Source organism: Ochotona curzoniae, unplaced genomic scaffold, assembly GCF_017591425.1.
Source record: "Ochotona curzoniae isolate NIBS_2020 unplaced genomic scaffold, NIBS_Ocur_1.0 contig_523, whole genome shotgun sequence".
Classification (NCBI taxonomy): domain Eukaryota; kingdom Metazoa; phylum Chordata; class Mammalia; order Lagomorpha; family Ochotonidae; genus Ochotona; species Ochotona curzoniae.
The window spans coordinates 1,705,702-1,723,591 of record NW_024466459.1 but is presented as its reverse complement, the minus strand read 5'-3'; the positions used below and the strand labels follow the sequence as shown (position 1 = coordinate 1,723,591).

The following is a 17,890-nucleotide window of genomic DNA, read 5'->3' as shown; positions in this document are numbered from 1 at the left end:
TCCAAGGCTGTCCTGAGACTTCCCTAGGTCATAGGAAAAGGAAGGAAGAGTGGGTGTCAGTACTTCAGAGTACTAGAACGGAGCCTAGGCCAGGACCTGGCAAGTCTCTAAAGCTCCATCATAGGCCCGGCACAATGGCTCAGTGGCCAAATCCTCACCTTGAACATGCCGATATGCCCTATGAGTGCTGGTTCATGACTCAGCTGTTCTACTTCCCATCCTGCTCCCTGCTTGTGGCCTGGCAAAGCAGTCGAGGATGGCCCAAAGCCTTGGGACCCTGCACCTGCATGAGAGACCCGGAAGAAGCCCCTGGCTTTTAACTTTGGATCGGCTCAGCTCTGGCCGTTGTAGCCATTTGGGGAGTGAATGTGTACATGAAAGATCATTCTTTCCATCTCTCCTCTCTGGAAATATGATCTGCCTTTCCAGTAAAAATAAATCTTAAAAAAAAAAAAAAGAAACAAACAAAAACTCTGTTTTCCCACCAGCTATTGAGTCAAAGGTATGTCCAGGTGGGCCCTGGACTCTGTAGTTAGGTTGCCATGATCAAGTCCTGCATCTCACACGAGGAGGCCTGGGTTTGAGTCACGGCTCTGCTCCCAACTCCAACCTAACAGAGGGAAGACAGTCATTGGGCTCAAGCGGCTGGTTCTTTGACATCTCCTTAGTTCCCAGCTTCTACTGTGTCCGAGTCAAGCTCAGTTTGCAGGTGGTTCCTTTGCCTTAGTTTAAGAGTAAGATGGCCAAAGGGGGAAGCTGTGGGCTGCACACATTTCAGCAGACCCATTGGCATGTGAGGTCTGGGTTGGTTGGCAATGCCCCAGGTGGCAGAGACTTGAGACCAATTCTCCACCAACTGGGTCCCTGGGGTGGGGCCATTCGCTGCAGTAGTTTGTTCTGACTCCTCACGGGCACCTTCCTGCCCCTGTCCCCTGCACTGCTCTGGCAGGGGCGTGGCCAGTTGCTGTGGCCCTCTTTCCTGCACCCAGCAGGAGCCAACATGTCTGAATCAGGAGGAAGAGGCCCATAGAGCCCCACTCCTTGCCCCAGATGGAGGCTGGTCACCTCCTCCCGTGGAAATGGCTGACTGCAGGGGGTACCCCAGGAGGCTGGAGCCCCAACGCCCGGGGTCTTGCAGTAGTGGTAGTAGGGATGCCAAACACCTCATGTGACCTAGCAGACCTCTTCCCTCCCCCTCTGCAGTTGCCTCTGTTCTGAGCATGCTGGGAGGTTTGGCCACCAGGAGCTCTGGCAATGACTGAGACTCCAATCCCTTCCTCTCTCTGCCGCTGCTTGCTAGGCAGCATGTGAGCCTTTCAAATTCTCACGCAACCCTAGAAAGAGCAAGGGACTTTCCAGCCAAGGTCATCTTTAACTTTCCCAACAGGCTCGCAGAATGGGGCTAGGACCAATCGCGGAATGTTTCACAGTAACCAAGTGCTGTGACACGCGTTGCACAAACCAAGTCCAGGGCAGTTAGGTCATGGCCTTCACATAGACTCTTGCGTCTTGCTCTCTGAGGCTGGAGGCAGGAACAGATGGCACGATGGATGGGCAGGCCTGGCAGCCATTCCTGTCACTGAAATTCTTCCTACAGTACCTGTTCAAGTTCAGATTCTATGCCAAGGGCAGGGGATACACAGCTTGTGAGGGGCTGGTTCCCTGCTCGTGCTGGTTCAGAGGGAGCGTTGCTAGGCTGGCAAGTGCTGAAGGAGCCGTCCTTGTCCCTGTTAGCTATCTACTCATCAGCTGCATCCCAGCTCCAGAGGACTTTGTTTTTTAAGATTTGTTTATTTTTATTGGAAAGGCAGATTTACAGAGAGAAGGAAAGACAGAAAAATCTTCCACTTTCTGTTTCACTCTCCAAATGGCTACAACAGCCAGAGATGAGCTGATCCAAAGCCAGGAGCTTCCTCCGGGTGTTCCATATGGGTGCAGACTACCAAGGCTTTGGGCCATCCTCCACTGCCTTCCCAGGCCACAGAGGGAGCGGGATGGGAAGTGGAGCAGCCAGGACATGAACCAGCACTCACACGGGATACCGGCGTTTGCTAGAGGGAGGATCAGCCAACTTAGTCCTCATGCTGAGTCCTCCAGAGCTTTGTAATCCATGTAAGAGGGTATGTCTGTTTGCTTGCTTGCTTGAGCAGCGGAAGTCTGAGATAGAGAGGGAAGGACCTCCCACCTACTGGTTTATTCTCTAAACACAATAGCCAAGGCCAAGTCAGGCCAAAGCCAAGAAGCAGGAATTAGAGAACTTGATTCAGGTCTATCTATCACAGGTCAGGAACCCAACCAATCCTATGAGCAGGACTTAGGAGAATAGCCAGGATTCAAGCCCAGACAATTCAATGCAGGATAATATGGGATGTGGGTGTCCTAACCAATCTCATCTTAGCTGCTGGGCCAAACACCTGTGTGAGGACAACTGTTTATCAATGTACAAATCTAACAACACAAGTAGGTCTTTGTGTATGTGTGTATATATGTGTGTGTGTTAAAATATATATTTGTATATATAATGTTAAATATATAACGTTAAATACATATAAACATAAATATGCACACACATATATATATACACACTTGGCGTTAAAGAGGAGTGCTTACACTTGAAGTGGCTGAGACCCATTGGGCTAATCATCTCAGAGATGTCAGAGTTTGACTCCCCATCTTTGGGTGATGTGACCATGGGGGCTGTGGAGCACACTGGTGTTCACGTGGTCAGATATGCACACACGCTTGTGTGGAGCACATGGAAGAGATGGGGGGGATCCCCGGCCCTGCCCTCCTTGAGGCAAAAGCTGGGCCTGCAGAGGCATAAAAGGCAGCTCTGATTGGTTGCTTAGGCTACTTGACAGGTTGCAGGTTCAAGCCCTAGAGCCCTGGCTCAGACACGGATTGTCAAAGTGGCAGAACCAATACCAGGTGGAGAAAGGGCAGTCCCTGTGTGTGTGCCCCAGCTGTGATGGGAAGAGGTAGAGCATGGTGGGGTCTCAGCCAAAGCCATGAGTGCAGTGACTTTCTCTGGGAAAGAGGGTACCCATCAGGGGCAGGTGCTTGAGTACCATGGTTAAAGATGCTTGCACCTCTCATAAGAGCATGCCTAAGTTTGATTCCCCTCCTGGTCTCCTGATTCCAGCTTCTGACCTCAGGGATAGTGGAGACAGCCCAGGATCACTTCCACACGGCAGAGTGACCTGTGAGGGAAATGGCCGCCCAGGGTATATAACCCTGGGCTTTGATATATCTTAGGTGTGGAGGATGAGGGGTGATACAACTCAGTTTGAGCATGCTTGTGGCCATGACATGTCACCACAGCCTCAAGCAGACTCAGCGTTCCAAACATCAATGGGAGTGTCTGCTTGACCCCCGGCAAAGAGAGTATTGAGGCGAGGGACTCCTTCTTTTGTTGTCTGTGGCCACAAGGAGGCCGGAAGGAGAGAGCGCATTGGGACTCGGTCTGCTGCTTCGGTACCAGTGTTACCAGGTACAAGCTTCTTCGTGCCCTGATGCACTCAGCTCCTCCAGGAGTGGCTTCTGCTTGGCCCAACAGGCTCAGCTCTGGTTGTCGCAGCCACTGCGGTGACTTGGGGAGTGAGCCGGCGGACAGAAGATCTTTGTCTCTCCTTCTCTTTGGAAATCTGCCTCTTTGGAAATAATAAGAAGAAGCCAGCACTCAAACCCAGACCCTCCAACCCTGGATCTACGCTGTATGATGCTGCTCAGATGTGAGTCTTCTTTTGCTGGAACATCCCACGCCAGACCACATCAGCTCACACTGTGTTCTCAGTCACAGCAGGTAAGAGGTTAGTGACTTTGAGTTAGTTTGATAAACATTGTCCCCTTTGGGGCCCCGCACGGACAGACTGTTTCACAGGATTTTCCGGCCCCAGGTTTTCCTGCAGGACAGGAGTGCCTGCTGAGAGTCTTCAGGTTTTCTTAGGTCAGACCAGGAACAGCCTGCAGCCCCACGTGCTTCCGGTCTCCCCTCAGCTGCCAAAGAACTTGGAGCCAAAGTCTGCAGCGATCTGAGTAATGAACAGCCGCCCAGGACCTGGGGAAGTTGCTCCCTCTTCTGTAGCAGCTATCGCCAAGCGGGCTCCCGGCTGCCCCCTCCGCCTCAGCTGCTCCAGGAGCAAAGGCCAGATTAACACGAATAATAAAAACCAACACTGCCCTTTGGGAAGTAACCCACAGAAGCACGTTCAACTTTCGGATTCTTCTCATTTAGCAACACAAGCTAACATCCCTCTGGTCTGCATGACACGGACAGGTGAACTCATTTCCTATCAACAGTTTGAAGTTCCAGTTAAACTTCATTCCTTCCTCAGATATTTCTTGCACACCTACTATGTGCCAGACACTCTTCTAGGAGCTTGGGGGAGGTCGGCAAAGAAGATAGACCAAGATCTCCCAGACAGGTGTTAGCAACAGGTGCAGTAAGCGCATGAGATGTTGTGTGAAAAGTGGGCGGGATGAGAAAGAATTCCGGCAAGTCATCAGAAAGGAGGGGACAGGGGAGCGGGGAGCAGGCAGCAGCGGCAGTGGATGGGTGGGCTCGGAATGTTGCAATCAAGTCTAGGGTTTATTAAGGAGTCCTTATTAACCAAGCCTGGTGATAACAGGGCCCACTAAGAAATAGCAAATCACAAGTTTACATAACAATCCAGTCAATCGTAACCCCAAGAGGAACAAATGGTCATTACTCTGAAGTCTAAATTGAAGACCTGTATGTCCAGCTTCCCCAGCAATATAAGTTATCCTAAGAGACATACAGTGAACAGCCTGGCCACACTTCCAAAGCTGCAGACATTCACCTTTCCCTGGCTTCTCATTCCATCAGTGCTAGACCTCACCTCTCCTGGAACTCTCTCGAAAGCACACACACATTAGAAATACAAAGCATCTTAGCATTGCTATCGTCACAGTCCCGCCCAAGCAGTGAACAGAGGGTGAGGAATACAGACACACGGGGGCCATGCTCAGGGGCTACCTGTCCTCAGAGGTGCTGGGGAGGCAGAGTCGGAGCGCCCAAGCACACAACCAAGAGAGCCAGCCCCTCCCTATCATGGGCCTTAATGGGGCTGGCGAGGGGAGTGGTTACACAACAACGCAATACCGCCCCCTCTCAGGTTCCAGGTGCTGTCAGGTGAGCATCGCAGGTGGGCGGGAGGGAACACCTAGGTGGTGGTAGGGGAGTGGCTGCCAAGCTGGTGACCCAGTACAGCTGCCTACAGGACCGCAGGAAGACCCATTACAAAGGTGAGTTAGAGCAAAGATTAGAGGCAGCTGGAGGGGCATCGTCAGAGAGAAGGGCTTTCCAGGCAGAGGGAGCCGTTAGTGTGAGGACTCCGTGGCTTGAGAAGCAAGGAGGGAGAGGAGATTATGCTATGAAAGCAGCACCAGCCTTCTTGTACGAGGAATGTTTCAAATCCCTGTGCCCTTGCAGATCCGTCGCATTGCATCTGGTTAGCAACGCACAGCTCCTGGTCTACCCAGCTCCTGGTCGTCTAGATCCCTCCGGGGGGGGGGGGGGGGGCGGTGCTCATGAGAAGGCTGGCTCCAAAGGACGCCCCTGCCTTGCACGCCTCTGTGCCCTTCCAGCATCCCAAGCGTCTCGATGGGCGCTTGCGCGAGGGCACCCTCTGGTGGCAGAAAAATAAAATAAAATAAAACGTACATTTCCAGGATAACCAGGACTCATTTTGACCACACAAGTAACTGCAGTTTTAACCCAGTAGGCTTGGTCTTTTTCAAAAATGGCCATGCTGGGAAAAAAATTTTAATGGGAGGAGGGGTGGGGGCGCTGAAAAAACGTTGTAGAGAAGAAGAAAAACCCAAAGAGGTAGGACCAGGAAAGGGCCCCCGCGCTGGAGCTCAGCGCTACAGCCCTGGCCGCGCCATGGAGTCCCTGCGGAGCCTGAGCCTGCGCCCGCCCCAGGTGCTCGCTACACTGGCAGGGGGAGTCCCAGGAGTGCAGCAGCCGCACAGGTGCCAAGAAACAGCAAGCCCAGCCCGGTCGCTCTCAACTCCAGTTCCCCAAGAACAGAAGAAATGTTGGAGTTTGAGGTTCTTCAAAGCCACAAAGTTCACCCGGAAGGACCTCCAATCTATGGTCCCGGTGGCCAGGTGAGCGAGTCCCAGGCGAGGAACCCAGGAATGTGGGCTTTGCACTTGGGGGTTCCCAGCCCAGGCGGCTGCATGTTACTAATGGCAACGTGCGGCCAGCCAGTTCACACTCAGCTGATTACAGGAGGACCTGCCAGCCAGGGGTCAGGACAAGAACCCAGGGCAATGCTGTTCCAAGGAGGCAGTGCTGGAGAGGAGCTAGAACCGACGTTGACACTGACCTTGGGAGAGACAGCTGCTGGCTGGTTTCCCTCTGACCCTAAAGGAAGACAAGAGTGTGAGGCTAGGGCTGCTCTAAGTGGGATGGTGTGGAGGATAAGACGTGCAGCCCCAGGGATGTATGCCAGTTTGCCTGGGACTAAGTGAGGGCCCCAGGGTGCAGCACTGGGAGTTTGCAAACCAGGTCCCCCTGCAAAATGGAAGGTGTTGGCCCCCTGTGACACACAGTCCTGGTATCCAGTCTCAGGAGAGGGGAGGCCCCTCAGTACAGGTGGTTCTCCATCCAGGAGACCATCAGAGGCACGCTGGGGACTTGAATATGCTGATGGCCAGACCTCATCATGGGTAAAATGTAATGGCTGAGGCTTGGGCATAAGACCCCCACCAAACCAGCCAGGTGATCCAACTACAGCCGGGGTCGTGGACCTCCCACTGCCTTCTGAGAAGAGACAAAGGGTGCCGTGTGGGTCTGACAACATCACCATTAGCTAAGGGTCTGGCGACTGCCACGTGGGGCAGACTTGTGCTGGGGGTGGGGTGGGGTGTGGGGACAAGGCTGGCCCAGGACTCAGGGTACCCAGGTCTTTGGAGGGGCATGAGCCTGAACTGTAGGCCCGGGGGCTGAAATGGCCTGATGTCCCAGCACAGGACAGCAGGGAGCACAGCTGTGTGTTCCGAGGAAGACCTTGCAACAGCCTTGTCCACTGTGTTCATTCTCATGGAATCGCCGAGGGATCCCAGCTGCTTCACTGCATGATAAGTTTTTTTAATGTACTTATTTATGTATTTGAAAGTCGTAGACAGGAGAGACTGATTTTCCATCCTCTGCCTCACTCCCCAAATGGCCACAAGGCCAAGGGCTGGGCCACACAAAACCAGGCTTAATTTAGGAGTTTCATTTAAATCTCTCACATGGGCCATTTTCCACTGCTTTTAATGAACATTAGCACAGGGCTAGATGGGAAGTGGAGATGCCAGGACTTGAACTAGCACCCTTAGCTCTGCTGCTACAGCACTGCCCCAGTCCCATGATGATGGATTCACCATAAACCACTATCTTTTAACTTGAACCTTGCACTTCCCAACTCTGCGCCCTGTGGGACAGGATGTGGGTGAGGGGAAGCAGGTGGGTGAGGGGGAGCAGGTGGGTGAGGTGATGTCAAGTCCCAGCGGTACTTGGTTTCCTCACACTCAGGCCCTGACGGTGCCACGAACTCCACTGACAAGTTTCGTGTTGCTCTCGCTTCCTCATTTTTGTATTATTTTAAATCACAAACGCAGTGCATGCTTGTGGTCCGAAGCATCGAGAACAATGCGCTGCACTGCTCCCCCTGCCGGCCGAATCCAGCATTACAGTTTTAGTCGAATTTCTGGTGGCCAGGTTCACGAGGGTGGGCACTGTGTGTCGTTTGCCTTTTACGCGACAATGCCTGGCCTGTAGCCGGTGCTCATAACCCATTGGGTGAAGAAGCGATTTCCTTTCATGTTCATGGGATCCTTTTCTGCATGCTTTGTCCCTTCTAAATTTATTTATTGCCTCTGCTTAGCACCAGATGCTAACCTGTATTTGCAAAGATCATAGCTATTTTGTTTGTTTCTCCCATTAATTTTAGTTGGCTGGTATCTCATAGGATGATGGACCTTCATTGATTTAAGATTTTTTTTAAAATTTTAATTTGCATTGGGAAGGCAGATTTATATAGAGAGAAAGATCTTCCATCCACTGGTTCACTCCTCAAATGGCTACAACAGCTGAGCTGAAGCCGATCTGAAGCCAGGAGCCATGTGGGATGCTGTGGCCCAAGGACTTGGACCATCCTCCATTGCTTTCCCAGGCTACAAGCTGGGAGCTGGAAGGCAAGTGGAGCAGCTGGGATACACACTGGCCCCCACATGGGGTGTTGGTGCTACAAGGTGAAGGATTGGTCTGTTGAGCCACCTTTTTGGCCCCAACCTTCATTTATGTCACAAGTTGCCTGTTAATTTTTTTTTTTTTAAAGAAAGACATTGCAGATACACAGAATGTGGGGGTTGGGAATCCTTGCAAAAAGGGTGAACACAGCCTTGCTGGCCAGAGAAGGGTGGAGACGGAAAAGGGTGCGACAAAATGATACCACTCAACACTGAGCTTTGGCTGGCGGGCAGCCAGACCCCCTGTCTGCTGCAGCAGGGGCGGCCCTGCGGCCTGTGGGACCCGCCCTTAGCTGAGCGTTGGTGGACAGGAAAACACACAGGCTTGCCCTCCCGCACAGCGAGACAGTGCAGGCCTCCTGGAAGACCCGCAGCCCAATTACCCAGGCTGTATTGCAAGTCTCAGTCTCTGCAAAAAGCAAATGATGAGGCTGTGCGTTCCCGGGTTTGATTAAGCAGCAATTAGCCCTCAAAAGCTTGCTAAATGGCCCCTCTTTAAGCATCACGCAGCCCGGTAATTTCCCTTTCATGCTTTGCAGCGGCTACTCCCAAATTCCTTTTTGTCCAAAGCAGCTGTAATTGAGGGGGTGGGAGGGAGCTAATGAAACCAGCCACAGCAGAAACCGCCAGAGGAGGCTGATGTTCTCACAGAGCCAGGGTCCCCTCCTGCCCTGCGCCTGCAGGATTCCACTTGTAGAAGTCGAAGGTGTCCCACAGACCCCAAGATGCACAGTAATGGAGAAGGACATTGGTGAGAACTTTGCTTATGGTACAGAGAGGGTGGGAACCACCTAAGGGAGGACCCCAAAGGGAGGACAAGTCGTGCAATCAGCTGGAAGTTCACCACACACACACACACACACACACACACATGCAAAGTAGCCAGGTAGCCTGGCTACAGTTTGAGCACCTCTCTTGTTTTCATTTTATTTGAATCTCCAGGGAGACTTCCATCCACTGCGTTACTCTGCAAATGCTTCCAACAGCCATAGGTTCGGTCATGCGAACGTCAAGAGCTAGAAACCCAATCTGGGTCTCCCACGTGGATGGCAGAAAAAACCTTGACTCAAGCCACCACCTGCTGCTTCTCAGGGTGAACAGGAAGCGAGGGAGCGAGGGTGGCACCCAAACCCGGAGTGTCAAGAGCAGGGTCTCAAACGCTGTGCCCAATGTCCCCGAACTCCTGTTTGTAACAAGCTCACCATGCGTGCAGGAATCTAAGCCCTGGGCCAGCTTACTGTGCTTATCCAGGCCACAAACAGGGAGCTGGGTTGGAAGTGGAACAGCTGGGGCTCATATGGGATGCCGGAGCTGCAGGTGGAAGCTTTGTCTACTGCATCATAACACTGACCCCAATTTACAGAATTTTGCAAATCGCTGTAGGAAGGTGGGATGGAGTGCTGCAAGATGTGTCACAGAACAGTCAGGCCCATGAAATCCTTCTCAGTAGAGGACAATCACATGAGGCACCCAGGATATGCACAACTGAGTCCCCGGACCAAGATGGGGTCTCACGTTGGTCCGGGTCTTTACTGAAGTTGCTTCCTTTGATTTTCAGGGTATTTTTGTTTTCCGATCTAAAAGTAGTTGCTTGATCTACCACAAGGTGGCGCTAGTGGTCTTGGAAGCAGATAGCGCCGTAAGAAAACCAGCGTGTGGAAGATCTCTGTTTCTTCTGCTCTCTGTAAATCCGCCTTTCAAATAAAATAAAATCTTTCAGAAAAAAGTAAAATATTTGGTTTTTGTGGGCGCAAGCAAGCATGGAGTGGTTGAGATGTCTCTAGTGGAAAGTAAGGTGGGTGTTTGGCATGGTGACTGAGACCCTGTTTGGAATGCCCACGTCCTATGGCAGGGTGCCTGCCACGCCACTGCCCTAGCTCCACTTCCAATCCAGCTTTCTATGAGTATATAGCAGATGATGGATCAAGTACTTGGGTTCTTGCCACCCAGGTGGAAGACCAGATGGGTTCCTGGCTCCTGGCTTTGGCCCTGGCTGTGGTCGGCATTCCGAGAGTGAACTACATAATGGAAGATCTCTGTCTCTCTCTTCCCTTTAAAATCATAAAGCAGATGGAAGAGTTATGCCTCTTGATACTCTGCACTTGTCACACATATCCGTGTCCTTTACCCTACTCCCCGAGGCTGGCACCTGCTCCCCCACCCTCCCACATTCCTTTCCCAAGACGCCAAGGCCTCACCTGGCCAACTCTGCCACCTAAACAGCTGTTTCTGGGCCAGGCACACAGCTCTCTGTGCACCGACTCACCAGTGGCCCGAGGAGAGGCTGCAGACAGCACAGTGCCTCCCTAATCCAAAGAGAAAGCAAATTTAATCTGCTCCCCATCCCCCCAATGGTCTGATACAAGCATTTTCCTATCCTTCTAGAATCTTTGGAAAACAAAGCCAGGCCGAGAGAGGCCAGAGAGAGAAGGGCCATTCCTTTATTTACTTATTTTGGGAGAGGCCATTCCTAAGCCAATGGTGCCACTGTTTGGTTCATCATGTTGGAGATGAAACTCTTGGAGTCACCACTCCCACCGTTACCTGAAATGGGCCTTTGACTTGTCCCCAAGCCTCAGAAACTGTGCCCACAATGTGAATAGTGGAGCTGGATGGGGAGGCGCAGACCTTCCCAAATCTGTGACTCAGGGAGTTGAGCCCTGCACTAGCTGGTTCCCACATGTCCGGAGGCCCAGGGGAGTGACTGTTCCCCCCTGGCTGTCACCCCTTCATTATCAGGTATTTACAGAGGACCTGTGACACGCCTGCCTGGGGCAAGACGAGCTCCGATCCCATCATCCCTGGAACTCGTAGTCTGGGAAGATGCTGGGGTTCCCAGGAGAGGGGCAGAGGGCTGGAAGCCACCCTTGATCCACACTCCAGGGCCAAAGGAAATGACTGCCGGGTCATGCCCTTTATTTCATCTCTGAGGGAAGGAGCACTTAGCCTGCTTGCCCCCCAGGCTGAGAAAAGAAAAGAGGACCAGAGAAAGAGGTGGTTAGCAACCAAAAGGATGGGGCTGGGACCAGCACAATGGCTCAATTGGCTAATCTTACCCCTGCATGCGCCAGGATCCCATATAAGCACTGGTTTGTATCCCAGCTGCTCCAGTTCCCTTCCAGCTGCAGCCTTGTTGCCTGGAAAAGCAGTAAAGGATGGCCCAGAGTCTTGGGACCCTGCACCCATGTGGGAGACCCAAAAGAAGCTCCAGGTTGTTCCCTGGGGCACAAAAGCTAAGCAGGATTTTAGCAGACCCATGAATCCTATGGTTTTGTTTTGTTTTGTTTTGTTTTTTAAGATTTATTTATTTCTTTTGGAAAGCAAATTTACAAAGAGAAGGACAGACAGAAAGATCTCCCATCTGCTGGTTGACTCCCTAAATGAACACAAGGTACTTCTTCTGGGTCTCCCACGTGGGTACAGGGTCCTAAGGCTTTGGGCCATCCTCGACTGCTTTCCCAGGCCACATCAGGGAGCTGGATGGGAAGTGGAGCAGCCGGGACACAAAAAAAGGTGGCTATATGGAATGCCAGCATTGCAGGTGGAGTATTGACAGTCGAGACATCACACCAGCTCCCAGGCCCATGTAGCCAAGTTCCTGAAAAGGCCACTGCGGTATAGTTGTGGCTGCATGGGAACCATGAGTGACACCAGCCAGGCCGTGGGTTGTCACATCATTCAGAGCAACAGCGGGTGGGCCATCCCCGCAGAGCCCTTGGTAGGGGAGGGTCAGGCCTTTCAGTTGTGGGGGCTGAACTTGTCTCTGTCACTCTGATAGAACAGCGATCCCAGGGGTGGGCGGCAGGGAGGGGGACAGCATCGACTCCGTCCTTCCCTCTGCTCAGGCTCCGGTTTCCCTGCTGCAGCCATCTGTGCCAAAGGTGGAGGTTCGTGGGGACATGGGTGATCATTCGTGGGCCACCCTGGGTGGAAGCTTCCTTACCTGAATTTCCTGGCTCTGGTGGACATGTCAAAAAAAAAAAAAAAACCAACAACGGAATTATCACCAGCATAGTTTGAGATCAATCACCTTTTATTTGCAAATCAGGAAAGCTCTGACTGACTACCAACAGAGCAGTTGGTTACCCAAAGTGGGAGCAAGGAAATAGTAACGAAAAAGAAAAAGCCCCTCCAGATAATGTCTGATTACTTTCTCATAAGGGTTAAAGCCAAAGGAACGTCACTTCTATGTTGATTCGTGTGGACTGGACTCTGCAGTTCTGAGGGACAGCTGATCTGTTCTGAAATGCTCCTTTCCAGAAGTTTCACTGGGAGGCATTTAGCCCCAGTGACTCCGATTTGGTTTGCTTCAGTGCGGTCTGTGGGAGCCCAAAGCAGCAGCTTCCCACGTCATTTGCCTACAAGTGCTTTTGAAGAGGGCTGAGTAAAGGCCGACTGTGACACAGACCAGAAAGTGGCCTCTGGAACTGGACAGAGAGGAGGTCATTAGTGATATGAGAAGTTGAGGTTCAGGGCATGATGGAGGGAGAAGCCACTCTGGAGCAGCTTAGAGAGGATGTGCAGGCCTCTTGGGAGAAGTTTGCTGGGCAGGCATGGCAGCAGCACGAGGAAGGCGCAGTGGGGCAAGCGGGAGAGCAGCTCTCAGAAGGGAGGTGTTGGCACAGGTGCAAGTGACCCAGGAGACAGGAAGATGCAGACAGAGCAGGCAGAAGTGGGGGGCGGGGGGCCTGCAGAGATGAATTTTCAGGAAGTCTGAGGGCTTAGATCTCAGATAGGATGGAGGCTGGAGAAGACGGTGGAGAAGCTGCTGTCTGGCTGGGCCCACATCCCAGGGAGCAGAGGGCTAGGTCATCAGGTGAGTGGGGGGAGAAGCTGGGCACCTCTGGGGAAAGCAGTGGTCTCACTCAGACCGTTTGAGCCAGATGCGCTGGCTGGGGTCTAGTGTCCTGCTGAGGTTTGTCATGAATAAAGTGGGACTGTTGGGACAGGAGTCTGGCAGAGCAGTGAAGATGCTGGTTGGAACACCTGTATCCTATACTGGAGTGCCTGCTCAGGACCCTGGTCCCTGAACAGGAACGGAGGACAACTCATCATTCTTGATTCGGCAAGTGGATGAGCAGGTGACAGCAAGCTCTGCTCGAGGCTTTATAACTCAAAAAGGTAACTGACATGCAAGAGGCAAGACCAAGGCAGTACTCGTGGAGTCAGGAGGGTAAGGGGAAGCCCCGGGTTTCCTGGGTTCTGTGTCATGAGCTGTGTCATGAGCTGGGCCTGGACTGGGTGACATTCACATCAGAAGGGCCTCGGCATTGCCCTGGACGCTGCAAACCCCGCATCCTGCTGCATCTGCAGCTCCTTGCAGAATCACAAGGTTGCTGTGGGTCGCATCCCACCTTCCACCCCAGAAACAGGGTGCATTCTACAAGGTGGAACACAGAGCTTCATAGCTTTAGGGAGCGAGGCCTTACTGATGATGATGATGGTGGTGGTGGTGGTGATAATGGTGACGATGATGATTTGGTAATGACTTACAGTCGCAAAGGGCCATGTGACCTTATATATAATGACTTTAATGGGTTGTGCCATGATGGCTCAGTGTCATGGGAGGCCAGGTGAGTGTAGGAGGGTGGGGTGGGTGACAGGAAACAGAGGCAGTTCAGCTCCAAACAGGAAGTTGGGTTTTGTCTTGTGACTTTACTGCGTTTCAGTTTCCTTCTTATTTGTATATTTTTAATGGGATTGACAGAGATCAGCTCTGTGCTGCAGCTGGCCACAGGTGCTGCTAATAAAAGCAACCGTGGAGGGCCTGGCGCGAGAGCGTAGCGATCCAAGTTCTTGCCTTGCACATGCCAGGATCCCATTTGGGCGTCGGTTCTAATCCCAGTGGCTCCACTTCCCATCCAGCTCCCTGCTTGTGGCCTGGGAAAGGCCCAAAGGATGGGACCCGACACGCATGTGGGAAACCTGGGAGAGGCTCCTGGCTTCAGATTGGCTCAGCTCCGGCCTTTGTGGCCACTTGGGGAGTGAATCATCAGATGGAAGATCTTCCTCTCTGTCTCTCCTCCTCACTGTATATCTGACTTTGCAATAAAAATAAATCTTTAAAAAAAAAAAAGTAAGCTTGGTGCCTCTGAGGCAAACAAGGGGCTTGTTCTCTGATGGCCAGGCTGTAGGGCAGGCTGAGCTGCTTCAGGAGGCTGGCACTGGGAAGCTGCTCCCATGGGTGCCCGCATCTCATTTTCAGGGTGTGGTTTGCACACTGGCTCTTTTGCCTCTGAATCAGTTTCCTTCCAAATGCATCCTGGGAGTCAGCGCATGATGGCTCAGTAATGGAGTTCCTGCTCCCCCCGTGGGAGACCAGGATGGAGTTTTAGGCTCCTGGCTTTGACCTAGATCTGCCCTGGCTGTTGTGGGCATTTGGAGTATGAACCAGCAGATGGAAGATATCTTGCCTGTTCTCTCTCTCTGTAACTCTGCCTTTTAAATAAGTAAATCAATATTTTTAAAAAATATATATATATATATATATTTTTTCATTTGAAGCAGAGTGACAGAGAGGAGAGACAGAGATCTTATGTCCCCTGGTCCACTCCCTCAAATGGCCACAATGGTTGGAGCTGAGCCAATCTGAAGCCAGAAGCCAGGTACTTCTTTCCTGTCTCATAGTGGACCTTCTGCTGCTGCTTTCCCAGGCCATAAGCAGGGAACTGGATCAGAACTGGATCAGCCAGGATACGGATATGGGATGCCGATGCTACAAGTAAATGCCCAGCCTACCATACTACAGTGTCAGCCACGAAGTAAATAAATCTTTAAAAGCAAAGAAGGCAGCCCCGACCAATGGCTCAATTGGCTATCCTCCCCTTACAGGCACCAGGATCCCATGTGGGCATTAATTCATGTCCTGGCTGCTCCACTTCCCATCCAGCTCCCTGACTATGGCCTTGGAAAGCAGCAAAGGACGGCCCAAAGCCTTGGGACCCTGCACCCATGTGGGAGACCCAGAAGAAGCTCCGGGCTCCTGGATTTAGATTAGCTCAGCTCCTGTCATTATAGCCATTTTGGGAGTGAACCAGCAGATGAAAGATTTTTCTGTCTCTCCTTCTCTCTGTAAATCTGCCTTACCAGTGAAAATAAATAAATATTTTAAAAATATTTAAAACAGTAAATAAATATTAATATTAAAATATTAAACTGTTTATTTACTAACATTTTATTTATTTTTATTGGAAAGGCAGATATACAGAGAGAAGAGATAGAGAAGTAGCTTCTCTGTTCACTAATTCACTCCCCACATGGCTGCCTTAGCAGGGCTGAGCTGATCTGAAGCCAGGACCCAGGAGCTTCTTCCTGATCTCCCACCTGGATGCAGGGTCCCAAGACTTTTGGCCATGCTTGACTACTTTCCCAGTCCATAAGCAGGGAGCTGGGTGGGAAGTGGGCCGCCGGAACACAAACCCACATGGGATCCCAGTACATTCAAGGCAAGGACTTTAGCCACTGGGCTACTGCTTTGGACCCCCAAATTATGTATTTATTTGAAAGGCAGAGTTACAGAGACAGAAGAAAAGACAGAGAGAGAACCCACATTTGTGCATTTGTTAATTTACTCCCCAGATGGACTGAAACAAAGCCAAGAGTCAGAAGTTTCTTTCAGATCTCCCATATAAGTGCAGGGGTCAAGGATGTGGGCCACCCTTCACTGTTTTTCCCAAGTTCATTAGCAGGAATTGGAAGTGCAGCAGCTGGGACACAAACCAGCCCCAAATGGGATGTCGGCATGGCAGGCAGCTCCGAGAGAACTCTCATCTTCTAAGCAAAAGACAATTGGATTTGGCCTTGAGGAAAAGTAGCAGGCAGATGTGGCCCGCATTTGTTCCTCTCTCTGCTGCATGTCCCAGGGACCTATGGGGGAATATTTCCATGCCCTCTGGTGGAACTGGGGGCAGAGGCTGCCTGGGAGAAAGAGGGCTTCCACCACTCCCTTCCTAGCAAGTTGCACAGCCCTTGATGAAAAGCACCAGAGGAGACCAGGCACCTGCAGTGTATGAATGCCCCTGCAATAAAGAAGGCGGAGGTACAGCATGAGGGACAGAGGCACAGGACAGAGACTGGAATCACCTCCAAGAATGTAAGACCCCGTGGAGTGTGGGCAGGAAGGTAGGAGGCCAAACGGAAACCCACAAACATGAGGCCGTGGGCCTGGCCACCCCAAGTATACAGGAAGCAGCAATCTGCAAGGGCCGGCCGTTGACTCACCAGACATTTCTCAAGCAGCATGTACACGCCAGGAGCTAGCTGGCATCGTGGTTCAGTACTGGTACTGCTTTACAAGGCATCGCCCCGGCACCCAGAGGCTTAACACAACAGCAACTTCATCACCACTCACCTTGCTCTGGGTTGATGGAAGCCCACTCCCCACGGAGGTGGCAGTTGCTGCTGGCTGGGAGAGGGTGGCGACTTTCCCTGGCGGTGCCTCTGTTGCACCCCTTGTGGCTTCCCCATGTGGCTTCAGCTTTCTGGTGTGGTGGCTAGGTTCCAAGTGTCTCGAAGTACAAGCATCAGGCCTCTGAAGGCCCAGGTTCACGAGTCTCAGATGTCACTCGCGTTGTATTCCATCCATCCAAGCCAGTCCAAGGCTGTATTTGTTACCTACAACCACATAAGAATAAACCCCAGGGTCTGGCATTGTGACATAGCAGGTAAAACTGCTGCTGCAGTGACACCTGCATCCCATATGGGCACTAGTTCATGTGCTGGCTGCTCCACTTCCTATCCAGCTTCCTGTTAATGGCCTAAGCAGTCCTAAGTGTGGGCCAGTCAGTCATGTGGGAGACCTGGATGAAACTCCTGGCTCCTGGCTTCTGTCCAGCCTGGCTCTGGCTATTGCAGCCATTTAGATAGTAACCTGGCAGAGGAAGGATATCTCTCTTTCTCTCTCTTTTTTCTGTAACTCTTTCAATAAATAAATTACTCTTTAGAAAAAAGTTAAAAGGGCCTAACCTAATGGCTCAGTGGCTGATTCCTCACACTGGGATCCCATATGGGCACTGCTTCATATCCCAATTGCTCCACTTCCCATCCAGCTCCCGACCTGTGGCCTGGGAAAATCCTCGAGAACAGCCTAAAGCCTTGGGACCCTGCACCTGTGTGGGAGACCTGGAAGAGGCTCCTGATTCCTGACTTTGGATTGACTCAGCTCTGGCCATTGTGGCCAGCTGGGGAAGAGAATTGGCAAATGGAGGATCTTTTTAAAATCTTTTTAAAAAATTAAAAACAAAGGAACCCACAAGCCTGGTAGGTGGCTGTCTGTCACTGTTCCTGTGGGTTACAGCCAGCTTTCTGGATCTTCTTGTGAGATTGCTGTGGACATATCCACCAGGGTTGCATTTATCTGAAGGCCTGAATGGGGCCGTGGAGTCTGTTGCCAAGGTACCCACCCCTGCCACTGTGCTTGGCTGGAGTCCTTAGTTCTTGAGCACATGAGCCTCTCCCGGCTAACTTGAGTGTCGTCAGGATGTGGCAGGGCAAGTGGCTTAAGCAGCCAAGGCTCAAGTCGGAATGCCCCTGGTGAGCTAGCCTCACGAGTCATACATTGCTAGCCCTACAGGCTCTTCCTTGTCTCACTGATCAGTCCTGATTCAGAGTGGTTAGAGCTTCAGATGGG

At 51.8% G+C, this 17,890-nt stretch overlaps 1 long non-coding RNA gene across 1 annotated transcript; it reads right to left on the bottom strand.

Moving 5' to 3' along the window:
• LOC121162408 lies at nt 1-16,871 on the bottom strand. The gene is made up of 3 exons (XR_005884789.1): nt 16,609-16,871; nt 9,022-9,025; nt 1-12 (listed from the first exon to the last, which is right to left on the bottom strand). It is a non-coding gene; the product is annotated as an uncharacterized LOC121162408 (long non-coding RNA).
• Between the last annotated feature and the right edge of the window lie 1,019 nt (nt 16,872-17,890).